Here is a 15,660-nt window from a genome sequence, read left to right as displayed (position 1 = left end):
TGGGCCTTGCCATCTTCCTGTGATATTTGTATCTTGTTTTATAGTTATGGTTTTAGACCCTGAGTCACCTTAAGGACTGTGGGATTTAAGTCTTGCTAATAATTGTTATTAAAATTGAAGGTGTAAACTGTATCTTCAGGAATGATGTTCATTTTTTCCTACCGTCATATCAATAAAATAAGTCAAGAATTTATAATTACTCATCACATATCCTCTGTGGAGTGGTTAAATAGAACATCCGCTTGTTGCTATGTTAATTTCTATTCGTTGCAAATGAATAGGAGCAAAATATTTCCGACTGTTTGAATCTACCTTTTGCCACACATTATGACTTCCCTAACAGCAAACCACAGAGTCTGCTACCAAATGTCCTTTGGTATGCTCTCTAATAAATAAAGCAGCTAAAATACCAAGTATCTTCATTAAGCATGCAATGATCATTTTAACTGCATCAGCTCTGAGTGACCCATACATCACCTAATCAGACCCATTTAAAGAGAGAGTGAATATGAGTGGATCATCTGTCAATATTGCACTTAGTGGCAATGTCAGTAGAATTTAGTCAAAGAACAATTCTTTAGCTATATCATTATTTCATGGAAAACATTATCTTCAGCATGTACAGGTGGTAGTATGATGGTCTTTACAGAAACTTAGGTTTAACCAGATGAATGAAGATTATACTTCATTAGTTTATCATATGACCAGAGATATCATGATGTAAGAGCCTTTCCCCTCCTCTCAATCATTGTTCTATGTGTAATAGTAATGAGGACTTAGCAAACTCCAAGAGCACAAGGCCAACTTCCTTGTTAAAAATTTCTTATAATAAAATCTGTATATTTCATGTGTATGGGGAGAGAAGAATAAACTCAGGATAAGAAATATAATTTTTTCTGTAGATAAACAGAACTTATAAAGGTAAGGTATTTTTCTAGTGCCTCCCCTTCCCACAAACCACCTTACACAGTTTTAAACAAATCTAAATAGATTATGATTTCAGTCTGCTATTCATTCAACAAACACTGATGTACATATTAATACCATGCCCTGAGGATATTCAGTAGTGAACAAGATCATTTGCTGTGCTTAAGGAGCTTAGAATCTGGTAGGAATGCCTATGAATAAACAGGCCATGGAAATACAGTAAAAAAATAAGTTATAATAGATAGCTTCCTTCTTGCACGTGGAAAATGCACCTACCCTTGTATTGGAGGATCCTGGGAGTTCTCCCAAGGGAAGGGACATTTTTAATAGCATGTCACAACTTCTCAAATATCATCTCACTTGTTCTCACAATGTTCTTCGAATTAGCTAGTTCCTTGTCACCACCACCTCTTCTGTTGCCCAGGGAAGGGAGGCTCAGCAGAATTGAGTCACTTCATGAATGTGGGTCACCCAGCAGGTGATCTGGGACTTCAGCCCTATATCTGACCCAGAGTGCATATGTTTGGGGGAAGCAGAGGAACTTGAAAAGATGAGAAACAGGGACTGATGTTGTAAAATCTTGGACCACTTAGAAAGTTGCCTCGGTGCCCTATCAGCTGTCAAAAGACCTGGAAACATCACTGCATATTCAGACACCCTAAGCACAGCTCCAGAATAACCACTTTACATATTTTTTTTAAATAAGGAAAACAAGCTGGTGTAGAATAGAGTCTATTACCATGATTGCTTAAGCTAGCTTTCAAAATTTTAGTTTTCATTCATACCTTGAGACTTTTTTTGTCTTCTCTCATGCAGATCATCTTAACACATCTTCATTTTCAAAAGTTCCTGATTTTTCTTAACTTGATCACACTTGCATCTTTTGCCTAGAAAAAAGATACACATCTGGCTTTGGGCCTGCAGAGACCCCACTCAACTTTTCCATGCTTTTGCTCAAATCAGATTTGCAGGGGAGGAAACTTGTTGCTCAAATATTACAGAGATGCCTGACGTAGGGAAAGTTACTTCTGAGGTGTTTCTGGAAGAAAGGATTCAGAAAAGATGGCTATGTTTTCTACACCCCTTTTTGGTATCCAATATGGAAATCATCGTCTCCCAGACCACCAGGGTTCCAATGGATGCGATTTGGGGCTGTTCCCCAGTCTTGCACACCAGATGAGAAGGAAGCAGGAAATGCTGAGGCTTAGGAGACTTGCTACACCCCAGCCACACAGAGCCACTGGGCAGCAAGAGGATCCTGGGATAGAGTAGAAACACCCCCGTTAGAAGAAGAATGCGGCTTTGGAGCACTTAACCTGGATATAGAAGTTGGCTTCTGTGCAGGCAGTTGGGTGGTCCAAGATAGAGTGTCCAAAGGGTGTAGCAAGTTCAGGCCTGGCATTTGGGCATACTCCGTCTGCTAGGTGGGGCCAGCAACAGGAATTCTAGGCCACAGGCCAACTCAGAAGTCAGGCAGGCCTGGCATAGGCATTCTGAAGTCTGGGAGGGAGACATCTCCTCCAGCGGGGATGGGATCAATGTTTAGTCCTGAGAAAGAATGCCTGAGGGAGGGGAAGGGACAGGGCTTCCCAGCCAGCTTATGGTTGGGGTCACAATTGCACTGAGGAGGGAAGCAAGGGAAGAATCCATTGGTTTCTAAGACTTTCTTCTTCCCCAGGTGGATTTCAGGGTAGTGTGCCTCTGGCGTCATTGCCGAAAGCCCTATGCCAAGCCTCCCGTCTCCCGGGGTGTTAGATGTGATTTCTGCATAGCAGATGAGGGACACCACCGCCCCTCAGCATGGGGGCAGTGTGTGCATGTCCTTGCTCTAGGCTGATGTCCCAAGGGGCAGCCTTGTTTGTGTTTATATATTCCCCCTGCCCTGGGAGGGGAGAGTTTCCTCTCTTTGACACATAAATGGTGAGAGGAAAAACTCTCCTGTGAGCTTCAGGTCGTCCTCTTTTTCCCCTTCTTTGGTAGAAGCCTGGGGGTGCCTGGTCAAGGCGAATTTCCCAATTTCAGAGTGCACAGCGGCCTCAGGAGAAGACAGGTGCCTCCCGGCTTTTCTATTAGCAGAATTTCAGATTCCTGACATGGAAGAGACTCTTGAAAACATTTGTGTGATGCTGGAAAATGTCTGCTTTGTCCTCCTTTGTGTCCCAGGAGAGGACCTTTTTGTCATTTCATAGGCAGGCCTGCCTAAGCCCCCTAGGGCCGCCAGGGGAGGCACCCTAGCTGGGACAGGATTCCCAGACAGGACTTTTTTTTTTTTTTTTTAATGTTTTGAAGGCACATTCAGAAAACTTCCTTGGATGGGTATTCTTGATTTTACAAAGGATTGGAACTGATGTCTCTCCATTCTTTTGAACTTTCTTCTCTATCCATAAATGTTTAGTACTGGTTTTCTTTGTTTCTGAGTGAGTTTGTTTTTGTTTGTTTGTTTGTTTGTTTGTTTTCACGTTTAACCTTTTACCATTCCCTTGACCCAGGTGTGCACGCTCCCCATCCTGAGACGTATGCTCTGTGTAGTTTCCTTCTTTGGAAGGGTGTGCTGGCTTGGACAGCAGACAGCAGTGAGATAGGGCCCTCAGCACCCTTGAAAGGCTTCTTGGAGGCTAAGGAAATGCACCTTGGTTGATATTATCTAATCTGATGAGACTGAAAGGAGAGGGTAGCTCTAGAGTGATTAGGAGGTTAGCCTAAGGTCAGACCTGAATTTGAGTCCACAAAGACCTCTATTTCCTTATCTTGCAACAAGGGTTTTGCAAGGATTAAATGAGATAATTCAGAAAAGTACTTAGCAGGGTGTATTATCTCTGTGCAGTCTACAATCATCAATTAGTAAATATGGGTTATTTCTCTTAGGTTTTAGTCTTTGAGAAATCAGTGCCAAATAAGATTTCTTTCTTTCTTTCTTTCTTTCTTTTTTCTTTTCTTTTTTTTTTTTTTGTGGTACTGGAAGGTTGAACCCAGGGGTGCTTTACTACTTAGCTACACCCTTTGTCTTTTTTAATTTGCAACAGTGTCTCTCTAAGTTTGCTATCCTCCTGCCTCAGCCTCCTCAGATGTTGGAATTACAGGCATGTGCCACTGCACCTGGCAAGAAAGAAGTTTTTTAAATATAGAAGAAATTGACTTTTTTCCTTTTCTTTTCCTTTCTTTTTCTATCATGATAGCAAATTTAACTTTAATTTCTAAAGCTCTTATGAGGATTATTTGACCTAAGTTCAATGTCAAGTATAATTTCAAATATCTAGTAAGTGCTCAATAAATGTTAGCTTTTAGTATTTCTATTTTTCTCACTATCTAAACAAGGCATGGAAAATTTGGCTTATTTTTTCTATAGTGCATGTCTCTTTTCCTGGATTTCAAAGATATTTTCTGAAATGATAGAACTTTTTTTCATGTTAGTAAAACAAAAACACTTGCCATTAATGCCTGCTGCAGAAATATTATGGAGAGTCCAGAGGGCAAGTTATTATGAATTAACCCTTTTTTGTGTGGGGAAATAAGAACCTGCATAGTAGTCCCCTTTATCTGTGGTTCTGCTTTCTACAGTTTCAGTTACCCGAGGTCATCTATGGTCCACAAATATTAAGTGGAAAGTTCCAGAAAGAAATAATACATTGTTTTTCATCATTTTAAAGTAAATTTTATTACAATATGTTGTCATAATTGTTCTGTTTTATGATTAGTCATTGTTGTTGATCTTTCACTTGCCTAATGTATAAATTAAACTTTATCATAAGAATGCACATGCAGGAAGAGGCATTGCATATGTAGTGTCTGGCACTGTTCTTAGTTTCTAGCATCCAGTAGAGATCTTGGAAGGTGTCCCCTGAGGGTACAAGGAGACAATTATACTAGTAAAAGTTGCTTTACTGTGTCCCCATCCACCAGTAGGCAGCCAGCTCTGTGCAATGGGATGATCCAGGTAACACTGCCATTTTACTCTGAAGTACACTTACAGAGCTCTAGCTCACTCCAGGGTTTTAAGACAAGGAAAGAGAAACAAAAGGAAGGGAAGGAAGAGGAGAGAAGTGTGCAGTGATGGATAGGAAAGTGGGTGTGGGTATTTTAGGATTGTCGGATCCCTAGGAATGGGAATGGGATGGCAGGAGTAGCAATACTTGTCTTAAAGCTCTGGGTGAGGGCTTCAGATTGTCTCCCTGCTCAAAGAAAGCTCCCATTAGCCCAAAAAACACAAGTACTCACTTTCACTGAGCCAAGTCGCTGCTGCCAGGTGAAGTGTCAAACATCTCTTAAGCAGCTTGTTTTATTTAACATGCCCAACAACTCTTAGGTGTCGGTGTCAGTACTCTGACTGTGTTCACTCTTTCCAGAGGGACAGAAGAGAGACCTAGAGAGGTTGAACAACTCTCCCAGGGTCTCACAGCTATTAAGTGGTACTGATGGGATTTACATAAACCCAGACAATCTGAGTCCAGGGACTACGCTATCCTCTTACAATACCTCCAAGGTGGAGACAAGAAGTGAGCAATCTTACAAGGTAAAGAGATACTGGGGAGCAAGGCCTGTAGCCCTAACAGAAAGAGTCATGATTCAACCTGGCTTTTTTCTGATGTGCCATTTAGTCTGAGAAACATCACTGATGCCACCTATTTAAAATATGAGGCCCAAGTAGCCTTGTGTCCATTCTTGTCCAGCAAGTGCATGTATACAGTCTTCACTGCATTGAGTAGCCAGAGACCACCCCTGTTTTCCTCTTCAGCGAGGCAGACATGTGCTCCCAACACACCCAGCTTTATTTGCTTGGAGAAGAAGCTTCTCCAGAATCTTACGGAGAGTCACAGTGAGCTCCTAGACTGGCAGCATAGCATGCACAGACCCCGGAGCGTGTAAGAAATGCAGAATCCCAGGCTCTTTGCTGCTAAATCTGAACCTGCAGTTTAACAAAATCCCAGGTGCTTCTTGTGCACATGAAAGTGAATAGCGCTGCTCTAGAAGGTTAGCCTTATCTTTACTCTGCCCACCAAACTGCAAAGTATGCTTATTGAAAGGCAAGCACTTGTCCCTAATTAATCGAGTGGCTGGTGTGAGTGGCACTACAAATCCACAAAAGAACTGGAATCTCCTTAATCAAAGGAAAGCGCATTAGGTGCAATAATAGATGCATGCCAGTGATTCTCCAACCTCTGCTTGGATTTTTAGGTGGCTTTGTAATCAGAGGGTAGCGAAGCTTTATTATTATTATTTTTTTTCATTCCAACTTCATTCTTTCATTTCAATTTCATTTCTTACCTATTTTACTTCTAACTGTACTTAATATATCTTTATTCTCCCAAACACTCAGTAATTCACATTTCAAAGCCTCGCCTCATTTTACTTCGTTTGCAAAGAAATCTCCGTGGACAGAATAGCATTTCTTTCTCCTCCCTTGACACTTGGCGTTTCCTGTCCTCCAAATTCTGCCTTACTTCACATCATTTTCCTTGCTGAGTCCTGTTCTCTCACAGTGTGTTCCCCCTTCAAATATCCAGTGGCCCTATCTGCAACTCTGTCTTCCCTTATACTTCCTTACCACTGAGAACAGAATAAAAGGGCATCAGTGAGGGAGGAAGAGGAGAGTGTCCCCATGAGTGTCTTGAGAGAAGGTTCCCAGGAAGCCAAGGAGAGTCAGAAGGTGGACGGGTTGCATTACATTTAACCAGTGCCTCACGGTCATTGCTATGAAGGCTGTAGGCCCTCTAGCCACACAGAGCAGCAAAGACAGGGTACTCATGTAGAAAGAGTTTCTATAGAGTACAGACACAGCATGCTGGTTTATCTGGTGTCCTTCAAGAATGATGTGGTCCAGATGAGCAGAGTCCTACTTTTAAAAATATTACAATTTTAAGGGTATTTTGATGAAAATATTTCCAGGCTGTACATATTCTCTATTATATCTGATTATAATAAATATTTTAAATGTAATTCGAAGTCAGTAGACATGTGAGTTATGTGTTAGATATTTTCACATATGTGCTATGTGTTATATATTTTAAAGAGGTCTGCACAGCCTCTTAAGCATTTATGGGGTTGTTTTTCACTATGTTAAAGGTCCCTAGTATGTAATGCCTCTTAGGTTCTAATTTTTTTATTTTTATTTTTTGCTTCTGTATCATGTTATTATTATTATCATTTTTTTTTTTTTACAAAGCTCTCAGTGTACAGACCACAAGGCCAGAAATCAGATGAGCAAACATTTGAGAACTGCAAACGAAATAAATGTAATTCTCTTTGATTGAGCATCTTTGGTCATTGATCTATAGAAAGTGTATGGGTTTTACCAGAAAAATATCTATGGTTCTATCTGCTGGTTTTCAACGTGGTGGTACAAAAATCTCTAATACTGCGATCTTTCTTAGCCTACTCCCTGAAATACTCATTGAATTGGTCTCCAGTGCCATGTAGGCACCAGGATTTATAAAAGGTACAACATGTCAGGCGCAGTGGCCCACATCTACAATCCCAGCAGCTCAGGAGGTGAAGGCAGGAGGATCACGAGTTCAAAGCCAGCCTCTGCAAAAGCGAGGTGCTGAGCAACTCAGTGAGACCCTGTCTCTAAATAAAATACAAAATAGGCCTGGGGATGTGGCTCAGTGGTCAAATGGCCCTGAGTTCAATCACCAGTACCCCAAGAAAAAGAAAAAGAAAAAAAAAAGCTACAACATGATTCTACATGTTGCTAAAGTTGAGAACCATTATTGCTAATCTGGATTTCAGAAACTTTTTTAAAAATCCCATTTTTCAAGCATTCTCCTGGTAATTGAGTTGTTGAAAAAGTGAACTCTTAGATAAATAAGCACTATCCTATCTGTGTAAAAGTGTATGTATGTATACACATGCATGCCTAATAACAAACACACAAAGTACTATAGAAGTTTTAAAATAAGCAAACTTTTTTGAGGCATCATGAAAATATGTGTATGTGGTGTGTGTGTGTGTGTGTGTGTGTGTGTGTGTGTTTGCCTGTCTATACGGTCCCAAGTGTGTCATCTGTTTTCTTTTTTCCTAAAAAAATCTATTTTCATGATTATATAGAACTTTATGCTCATTCATTAATATATGACTTATTGATATTTGGGGAGATTATTTTTTAAGTAATGGACTCACATTACTAAAAGACTTGACGAAACAGACTAGGTGCTGGTTCTCAAAAGGCTTTCTGAGCTGTTGATTCAAAATAAAACTTAATGACTTCGACACTGTCTTACCTTTGCATTTCCAAGTGTATTTTCTTTATTTTCTTAGAAACAAAGTTGGGGGATTTCCATTTTGTTTTACTGTTAGTGCAATATGTAGATTTCAGTAATATTTTGCAGCATACTCACATCCTGAAGTTTCTAAGACTCTATTAAGAAGTTATGCTGTTTTTGCAGGGATTTTCCATGGTGTTTAGTTGTAAAAAAAAAAAAAATGCTGAATGGATGAAAAAAAGAGTAAGATCTCTCTCTCTCTCTCTCTCTCTCGATCTCTCCTCTCCTCCCCACCCCCATTCATCACTGCTGTTTGTCCTCTGTGCGTAGGCAACTAATTTACTATTGTTCCCCTGAGGGGAATTCAAGTCAAAAAGTCATATTCAATTATTAGAAAAAGGTATTTCTATCTTAAAAAATGAAATACAGGCAGGTGTGATGGTACACGCCTATAAACCCAGCTACTCAGGAGGCTGAGGCAGGAGGATGGCAAGTTCAAGGCTAGCCTGGGCAACTTAGCAATAACCTTTCTCAAAAACAGAATGAAAAGGCTGGGGTGGGGTGGGGGCAATGGTGTAGTTCAGTGATAGAGCATTCCTGGGTTCAATTTTTGGTAGCAGCCCACCCCACCAAAAATGTTCATCTGATTTTTTAGTAAATGTCATATCTGTCCAAAGTACCCTATTTGTATGAACACTTATATAGATAAATCTTAAGCAGACTATAAATGTGAATACTGACCCACTCTAATGCACAATGCTTACATTTTATAAATTTAGGGAGTCCCCTGTCTTCATTTAATTTCCTCAAGTGCACATTAAGATTTTGAAAAAAAAATTCTGTTCCATAAAGATTTAGTAAATATATTCATTCTGGGTCTCAGTTATTATGTTGAATGCTTTCCAAATTTTTCACCCAGTTACGTTTTATACATTATTTGTGTTGACAGTGAAGAATCCTGAAGTGATAGAAGCTTAATCGAATGCACTATTTATAGTGAGGAAGTTATTCCAAATTTATTTCAACAGGCTGGCAATCTCTGACATAAACACCCAAATTATGAATGACCTACATATATACACAAATATTCAACCTAGATCTCTGGCTTGTATTCTCGCTGTGTTACATCCATGGAATCATTAACTGTCATGACAATTTCTGTAAAAACCTTGGAGTGTTTAGAGACACCTGGCCTCCCAAATCTAGGCAGGAGTAAAGTGGGGGGATGGTAAACTGGGGTGCGTGATGGGGACAAGGGATGGGATGTAATGATCAGTTTGAAAAGACACTGGGCTCTTTTGTGAGAGTGGCATCTGTTAATTAAAAAATAAAATAAAACCAAACCAAACTCTCTTCCCCAACACAAGCTGTATGTTGCTTATTTACTTTGCCTAAAATTCTGCTATTTAAAGACTCAGATTCGTTTGCATTCACACGTCTGTTTTTTAAAAATGCCCCACGCTTCTGGGAAGTTGAAAAGAACATCAGTTATTCCTTCCTCATCTAAATTGGTCTTTTGGATGGCTTTCCACTGAAAGTTGGGCTTAGGTCAACAATCCTAAAAGGATGGGCATTTTTTTGTTGTTGTTGGGAAGTGATGGGGGTTAATTCAGAGCAGGAGAAGAATAGGCCCAGGTGGGAGGGCAAGAGCCTCCTCTAGGTAAATGTTGTATACCTGGAAACTCCAGGAAGGGGGTGCTGTAGAGAGAGACAGAAAAGGAACGCTGCAAGCAATTACACATGTTCTCATATTTTCCTAAGCTGCTTCTCTCTCTCTCTCTCTCTCTCTCCTCCTCCCACCCCAATTCATCACTCTATTTGTCCTCTGTATGTAGGCAGTTCTATGCATTCTGTGCACCGGAATATGAGAAGAAACTCAACTTCCTCCTTATTCCTGTTCTTTTTGACTCCTTACACTCAGGGCTCAGATGTCATCTGGAACTTCGTTTACTTACTGAATTACTTTGCCTTTGCCAGGCTGGCCTTTGGACCTAACGTCATTCATAGATTGCCTCTTCTATGTGAAAATGTGTTCCAAATGTCCTGGATACCTATTTACCAGTTGACGTCAGGATGTAACGCATGTCTAGCCAGGCACGGTGATGCACGTCTGCAATCCCACCAGCTCAAGAGGCTGAGGCAGGAGGATCTCCTGTTTGCCACAAGCTTCAGCAACTTAGTGAGACTCTGTCTCAACATAAAAATTAGAAAGGACTGGGGATGTAGTTCAGTGGTAAAGGGACCCTGGGTTCCATAAATAAATAGAAATGATTCACTAAATAGCAAGAATATTTCTACAAGAAAATTTCTATCCAAAACAAAACAAACAAACAACCAAACAAAACAGTCGTGTGTTAACATGTGTCTTAATTGGAGACAACCTGAATGGACTCAGTGAGTTTCTATTGTCCCTCATTCTTCAATCTTAGTTTAAAAATGGGGGATGTGTTAGTGAGCTTTCCATTGCTGTGACAAAAATACTTGACAAGGACAATTAAGAGGTAAAAATGACCTATTTGGGCTTATGATTTTAGATGTTTGGGTCCATGGTCAGCCAGTCCCAGGGAGAACAGCAGGTTGGCATGGCATGGCAGAGGGAAGCTGCTCACGGCAGCCAGGAAGCAAAAGTGTGAGAGGACGGGGCTGGGACCGTGGCTCAGTGGTAGAGTACTTGCCTAGGACGTGTAAGGCCCTGGGTTCGATTCTCAGCACCACATAAAAATAAGTACAGTAAAGACCCATTGACAACTAAAAGAGAAAAAAAAAGAGGAAGGGGCCAGGGTCATATGTAGATGCCGGCCATGCCCACCAGTGACCTACTTCCTCCAGCCATGCCCCACCTACCCCCAGTTACCTCTCACTCCATCCATATATTAACCCACCAGCTGGATGATCCTGATGACGTCAGAGCCCTCATGATCCAGTCGTCTGACTTCTGACCGCTGCTGCATTGCCTAACACTTAACTTTTGGGGGGACATTCCAGATCTAAACTGTAACAGAGGATGTTAGGTTGAACTAGAAAGAGACACGGAGGAGTGAGGCTTTATTTGATCTAATTTAGGTACTGTTAGGGCGAGCATGGGAGAGGACACCCATAGCTCCACAGAAATACGCTGATAGGTCCAGACTCTCAGCGCCGTAGGGACAGACACCCACAAGGCCCTGTGTGTTCTCGCCTCTCCTGTCTCCCCTGCCCCATCTTGTTCCACTTTCCCGGGTTCCAGTGCTGTGGTTGTTGTGCCACACAAGTCCATGGTGCCGTCTGTTCCAGGTGTCTGGAGCACTCTCCTCTGCCCTCTGTCTTAGACTGCCCATCACATCTAGTGGACTTTCTCCCCTCTGCTTCAGATTTCTGCTCTTGACCACACCTGCCTCAGGTGATTCCCTTTATTTCACACATTTGCTCATTTCTATTTCTTTTGGATTAAGTGCTTCATTTTGCAGTTGTACATTAATTAATGCAATTATTTTGTTTAACGTTTGTGCCGTCTAACGGGAATACTTGATGGAAACAGACTCTTTCTGATGCTCTTCACCATTTGTGTCTCTAAGTGTTTTCAGAGTGTTTGGGACATAGTAAGAGTTCATTGCATTATTGTTAAATGGATGAATAAAAATGAGTGACTGTAAATGTACAAGATGGTTCTGTGTATGGGGCTCATGTTTATTTATTTATTTATTTATTTGGTACCAGGGAATGAACTCAGGGGCACTCGGCCACTGAGCCACATCCCCAGCCCTATTTTGTATTTTATTTAGAGACAGGGTCTCCCTGAGTTGCTTAGTGCCTCGCTTTTGCTGAGGCTGGCTTTGAACTTGAGATCCTCCTGCCTCCACCTCCCAAGCCACTGGAATTACAGGCATGCGCCACCATGCCCAGTGGGGCTTATTTTTAAATGCCACATTTTTCTCTTTAGAGAAGGCGAATAGTACACTGGCAGAAAGAAGAACTTTCTGCAGACTCTGATTCTCCAATTCTTAGGTTTCTGTATGTCAGAAGTCCACTGAAGGCTGTGAGCTCATTCTACTGTGGTTAAGTATTATCAATTTCTTGTCCCCATTCGACAAACCCAAATTTAACCAGAAAGGGAGAGCTTCATGGCAAACCTCCATGGGGCACATGGAGCTATTTGTTATTATAAGTGCCACAAGATGGCATTCCTAATCTCCTCCCACACTAGTCTTAGGTCCATCTTTTCCATCAATGCTGTTGGTCTGTCTCTACCACAGGACATGTGTTGAGCTCCTTCTAGAACTTAGCCCTTTTACAGCAGGTGTCCACAGCTAACTCCTTATTTTTTTTTCCCCCAAAAGAATCACCTCAAATTTTTCAGGAAAGCTGTGGGTAACAAAATAAAGTAACATAAGAATGCGCTCTCCTTTTCTGTTTTTCTCTAATCAATGGGAAATCACTTTGAACAAAGAAAATCAAGGAAAACATGTGCACCTAAGGATGAGAAGATATTAAAAATTATTTTTTAAAAATGCACAGGAAAAGATAGAAAAGGGAGGCCAACGAGTTAACAGAATCCTAATGAAACTTTCAAGTCAATCATTGGATTTAGATAATTACATTTTTGTATATTAGCCTCAGATTTGGAAGTACATGAAATGTACTGTGTTTCTCTTGAGAGTGTGTAACAAGACTTAAGGAATTGAAGTGTATTTTCATATATCTGACTAGCTCCTTCTTCATGTCACCTAGGATCCTATGACATTTCATTTGTATCACAGTATCAGATACTGAAGTCCTCAGATAACCTGTTGCTGGAAAATTGCTGAGGCAGATGTGCAAAAATGCTATGGGAAAAACCAAGGAAGTCCAGAGTTCTGAGGGTTTTTATATTTATCACCAGATGTTTACAGTGTGGGTCTGGAGTTTGAGCTCAGGCCCAAATTATCTGCTTTAGGTAATTGAGGTTCTTTGCTGTGGTAAAACTGGGAGATGTGTCAAGGGGGAAAAATAAGTAATTCATTGGGAAACATGCAGAAGGAAACAGCCTTTGCTTTATTTTGTAAAGCTGAGCTCGAAAGAAAATGCACAAACAGCAAAATATTTTAGGTAAATCATTTTAAGTGACAATTACAGGAAGTAGTGGTATATTTTTTAAAAGACTATTGTAAATGTTATAAATAATTCTGATACTTTAATTGTCAGTACTTTCTTTGTCCAAGATAGGCTTAAGTTTCCAAGGAAACATCCTAGCTCTGATGAATGCATTTCTTTTATGTTTTCTGATAGTTGTTTCTCGAATTTCATTGGTGAACCTTTTTCAAGAGTCTGATTTATACACGTCTCAAAAAGAAATGTAACAGGTGGAAACTGAAATTACGGCTTTTCTCCTCCACACAGAAAAAAAAAATACAGTCATGCATTTATTCTTTCATTTAACAAGCAACGCACAAGTTGTAACCTTTACACCAGGGTAACACTGGGGTTAGGGAACAGAGAGGTATATGACTTGGTCCCTGCTTTCAGATCCTATGATCAAGTCAAGAGGATATATCCAGAAGTCAATATTGTCTTAGTCAAGTACAATGCACAGAGGATAGAGAAATTTCAGGAGAAGAAAAATCACTCTGGAGTGTGTGTGTGTGTGTGTGGTGGGGGGTGTCACTAAATCAGCCAGAGTCCAGCTAATGTATCTTACAGGATATGGCAGTTGAGCAGAGCATTAAAGGTCACCAAGAAGTCTACCATGTTGTTGGGGAAGGAAGAGAAGGTTGCCCTGGGGTGAGGGACTAGCACAAGAAAATGCCAGGAGATTTGGAAAACTCTGCATGGGGTGATGAGAACATGGGGTAGGCTCAGGATCAGGTGAGAGGGGAATACCTAGACATATAGGGACTTGGCAACAGCTAGGCTACAAACACACCCGAGAGAGAGAGAGAGAGAGAGAGAGAGAGAGATCCTGAAAGGCCCTCCATGCCAGGCTGCAAAGTGTGACCTTTATCCTGAAGGCTAAGGGGAGCCACAGAAGGATTTTAAGAGCCAGGGTGATATGAGCAGATATGTGCTTTGGAAAAATGATTCTGGCAGCCATAATACATTCTAAATGAAGACAAAAACCTCTCCTTAAGATCTGTGAAGTATTCTAGCTGGTTCCTGAGGAAGGGCTGTCTGTAAATCTTACCACTTATCCTCTTAACATAACATAGAAACATTATCCCACCTGACTTCTGACTAACTAGACACCACCAGGAGCTGGAGAAGTGGGTTTGGGGAAATTTTTACATTTTTCCAAACCAATCCTGCATAGGCCTCTACAAAGGAAACCCAGCCTTTTCACATTGAGGAGAATCTATTTGTGCCAGCAGCCACTAGAAAAGCAGGAAGATTCTACACACTACTTTAGGGGCAAGTGCCATATTTTCTCATTGTAGATATGCTATGGGAGAAAAGAGAAAAAGGCTCCCTACTATAGTGCTTTCTTTTTGTCAGCAATCATAATATGGGACAACATTCCTGTTTGCCTGAAAATTAGCCACCTGACAACCTGAGCTATGCATTCACAAGCGTGCTTTTGAACCGACCACTTAGACCTCTTTCAATGTAAAGCAGAAGGTACTCAGTGTTGAAGGCTACAGTTATGGATGTTGTAAGAAACACTCCATTCCGAAACACAGCAAGGGGGGGAAAGTCAAGGTCAAAGACAAGATAGAACCCAAAATTATGAGGCTTCCATACAAAGATGTCATAGAAAAGAGTCTTGAATCCATGGTGGCTTCCAGTTGGCTTCTAGCAAAACAAGAGGGTCCACAACCTTACATATTCATTTGCCCTGATGGTTGAAAGTTCATATCCCTAATGAGGAGCCTTGTCTCTCCAACAGAGGGCCCTGTGACAGACTCTCCACTTTATTTTTACCTGATGGCCCAATGACACCAAGCGTTCTGATCAGTTGTGATGTAAATCTTGGGCACTTTTTGGGGTTTTGTTCTTGCCTCACTCCCAGTAAGTTTTGGGGACTGGCAGCCCTGGGGCGGGGGAATTAGTAGGGATAGAAAAATGGGAGCAGAGCTTTGACCTGCCAGAGAGGAGCCCCTGCTGACACGGTCAGTCTGACCCATTGAATGGCCTGAATACGATAAATGCCGCTTTATCCCTCCTTGAAAGGCAGGAGATAGCACAGTCTAAATGCCCGGGCATGCTTAAATAGGCGACTCGGGATGTTTGAGTTGAGCGTGTTTGAAATCTGAGCTCTCTGACAGCCTGGGAGCTGCCACAGGTCACCTGCCTTGCTCCGTAGGGACAGGCCCAGGTCTCACAAGAAATTGTCCGTAGACGAATTGTAGTACAAATTCCTTTCTTTGTTGGTTGGCCTCTTTCACTAGACCATGGCCTATAAAATTTTGTAAAAACAATTCTTAAATATTATTTGAAAGGGCAAATGGCCCACGCTGAAAGGTTTGACAGTTTGACATATAGTGCATGGTTTTGATAGCTCGGAAACTGCACAGTGTGGCCAAGATTCTCCCCCTGCCTGTTAGAAGCCTGGTGTTTTTTAAATAGTGTCTTGTTGCTGTGCAGA

General features: G+C 41.2%; 1 protein-coding gene across 6 annotated transcripts in view; it reads left to right on the top strand.

Annotated features, from left to right (window-relative positions):
• Positions 1 to 15,660, top strand: part of Meis1 (Meis homeobox 1) — a 137,019-nt gene that overhangs the window by 56,380 nt on the left and 64,979 nt on the right. The gene's annotated exons all lie outside the window — the stretch shown is intronic.

This window comes from Marmota marmota, unplaced genomic scaffold (assembly GCF_001458135.2).
Source record: "Marmota marmota marmota unplaced genomic scaffold, marMar, whole genome shotgun sequence".
NCBI lineage: Eukaryota > Metazoa > Chordata > Mammalia > Rodentia > Sciuridae > Marmota > Marmota marmota.
This window is presented reverse-complemented; position numbering and strand designations above follow the sequence as displayed.